The sequence below is a fragment of the Triticum dicoccoides genome, chromosome 7B (genome assembly GCF_002162155.2).
Source record: "Triticum dicoccoides isolate Atlit2015 ecotype Zavitan chromosome 7B, WEW_v2.0, whole genome shotgun sequence".
Classification (NCBI taxonomy): domain Eukaryota; kingdom Viridiplantae; phylum Streptophyta; class Magnoliopsida; order Poales; family Poaceae; genus Triticum; species Triticum dicoccoides.
The window spans coordinates 680,677,059-680,680,351 of record NC_041393.1 but is presented as its reverse complement, the minus strand read 5'-3'; positions in this window follow the sequence as shown (position 1 = coordinate 680,680,351).

Below are 3,293 nucleotides of genomic sequence, written 5' to 3'. Positions count from 1 at the left end.
CTCCCATTGCAAGATAAATCAATCTAGTTGGCCAAACAAAATCAGAAGATCGGAGAGGAATACAAAGTATAATAATCATGCATATAAGAATTCAGAAAAGACTCAAATAATATTCATGGATAATCGATCATAAACCCACAATTCATCGAATCCCAACAAACACACCATAAAAGAAGATTACATCGAATAGAACTCCAAGAACATCGAGGAGAACATTGTATTGATGATCAAAGAGAGAGAAGATGCCATCTAACTACTAGCTATGGACCCGTAGGTCTGTGGTAAACTAATCACGCATCGTCGGAATGGCAGCAAGGATAATGTAGAAGCCCTCCATGGTCGATTCCCCCTCCGGCAGAGTACCAGAGAAGGCCTCCAGATGGGATCTCAAAGGAACAGAATCTTGCGGCGGCGGAAAAAGTGTTTCGGGTCGCTCTCTAATCTATTGGGGAATATTTGGGGATTTATAGAGCTGAAATTAGGTCCGGAGGTGCCACGAGGGGTCCACAACCCTGGGGGGTGGCCCCCAGGGCACGCCTGGCAGGCTTGTCACTGCCTTGTGGCACTTCAGGTCTTCTCCCAAAGCTTGTAGGTTCCCTTCTGGTCTAGAACAAACCGTCAAAAGTTTCATAGAGGTTGGGCTCCGTTTGGTACTGATTTTCTGAAAAGCCAAAAACAAACAAAAAACAGCAACTGGGCACTAGGTTCATAGGTTAGTCCCAAAAAATGATATGTAATTGCATAATGAACATCCAAGATTGATACTATAATAGCATGGAACAATAAAAAATTATAGATACGTTGAAGACGTATCAGCATGTAACACCCTGGGTTTTGGCCCATTTCTTTTTCTTTTGATTTATTTGTTTTTTGCTCTGAATTTCTTTTTGGAGTGGTTGTGGACTTGAAACCTGGGAGATCATCATCAATTCTTCTTTGAAGTGGCTCATCATTCTCAAAAATTTCCCAAGATCACGTACATTCCCATTCTAGCCCAACTATCCAATTCTTTTCGAGGGAATATTCCTTTTTTATATTAAAGGAATAACCTTGTCTGACCTAGGTTGTGAAGCAACCTATATTTCTGTCTCTCCAAATTTCCCAAATAATTCTCATAATTTGTTTGGATCATATATGTCCCAAATATGTCCAAATATTTCCTTGCACAGTTCAAAAATAATTCCCCAATATTATTTCTTCAAATCTGTTCAGAGTGGCACTTTGTGAAGGAAGTGCCACCTATCCTTTCTTGTTTGCTCCCAAACTTTTTGGGCATCATCTATCATCCAAATCATTGCCTCATGACAAAATTCAACTCCATTTGCCTAGTGAATCTTCCTTAGTGATTTTTCAAACTTTCTGTTCAAATAGAAGCTTTGTGAAGGAAGTACTAGCTAGGTTTATCCAAATGTGTTGAAATTTTGCACACTTATTCATGTGCTCATATCATCCTACTCCTCCAATTTTCAGCCTATTCCAATCAACTATGTGAGCACACCTTCAAATCTTTGGTTCTGGCCTAATTTTCAGGTTGTGAAGCAAGTATAATTTATATTGCTTCATTAATTTTGAAAAATTACCTGATCATGATCCTACCCAAATAACATCTCTCCACCAAATTTGGGATCATTTCATTAAGCCATTTTATCACCAATATTACCCCAAGTTTCTAGACAGAGAGGATGTTTGTGAAGGAAGTACCATTTTGGCAAGTCCAAATGGTATGGAATTTTTACAGCATCTTTATATGTACAAATCTTCATCCCATGCCAAATTTCATCTCAAGTGGCTTCTCCATGTGAGAGCATCATCTCTTTTCTGGACCTAAATTGCAGTTGCAAAGCAACTATGTTTAGTTTTGGTCCATTTCCTTCCAAAACCCCCAAGATCATAGTCCCTCCTATGCTAAACCTCCCAGACATCATGTTTGGCTTCAATCACTCCCCTGTTGATCAGAGTGCCATGGTCAAATTTGATACAGTGAACTTCTAGTGGTGCCTCACATCCTACCTTGGTTTCTTTTGATGATCCATCAACTCCCACAGCCCCTCTGATGCAGGGACAACACCCCAGACATGAATTGACAGCCCCTCTAGTCCTATCCATGCCATGCTAAGCAGTGACCGCGTGGAGTTTTGCCTGTGCACGCGCTCTGGCTGTAGAGCCTAGGGCTACGGCCGCGCCCACCTGAAAAGCGACAGGGCCTGGGGCTACGGCCGCGCCGTCCCATCCGGCGCTTACAAGATGGTGCGTCTTGGATTACATCACTACGAGGTATTCACGGTAGAAGACAATGACGGTTGGAGGCGAAGGAAATGTCCCCCATTCTGTTTCGACGGCTCCAGTCATGAAAACTACACTGCAGCGGTCAATGGTATGCTGCATTTCTTGGCAGTGGCACTACCTGACGAGGAGGGAACCCTACTCTTCTTTGACCTCGAGAGCGAGGAGTGGAAGTGCGGGATCAAAGGCCTGCCCAAGGTGAAACTTGGACGCCTGAATATCAGATTAGGCGAGCTCAATGGTTCCTTGTGCATGGTTGAACTCGAGGTTCGTCACTCTGGATATACAAACATATGGCTCCTAAAAGATCATCACAAGAGCGTATGGGTCAAGGCATACACGATTCCCTTGGATACACCCGCAATTGACCGTCGTCACATGATGCCTTTACGGGTTTTAGATGATGATGGTTTGCAGCTGCTCTTCTACAGCAGGGAGAAAGGAGAACCACCGGAACTTCATATCTACGACCGCCGTCATGGGACATACAGAAATGCAACGAAAGAACTACTCGGTAATGACCATGTGTCCGGTATCGGATTTTGCAGTTTGCGTTTAGAGAGTTTTCTTTCGGCCGAGTTCCAGTGCCCTGTATCATCTTCCTATTTTAGCCGAAGTGTTTCCTTAGAGCATTAGATATGTCAAACAAACATCCTGCAAATTTTCCATGTAAATATAAATGGGGATTCATCCCTTTATTGTCCATTGTTGTTGTTATATGCCCACCCAGGCAACCATGCTAGCTAGGCACGGATTGAGGCTTGAGCTAGTCACACTATGATAATTTCATTCGATTATATACCATTCTGACATGTTTATTCTTTCTTATGGTATTATCAACACAAAAGGACTTTAAAATCAAGTTCTAACAAGCATAAAAGATAGAGTAAATTCCAGCTTTTACCACTAAGTTTGACATTTTTAACACTCTAGAAGATATGTCAATCCCAGCGGTAATTATAGCGGATATTGCTTTTGGCTCTAGGGAGTATCCCAAAATGTATTTTGCC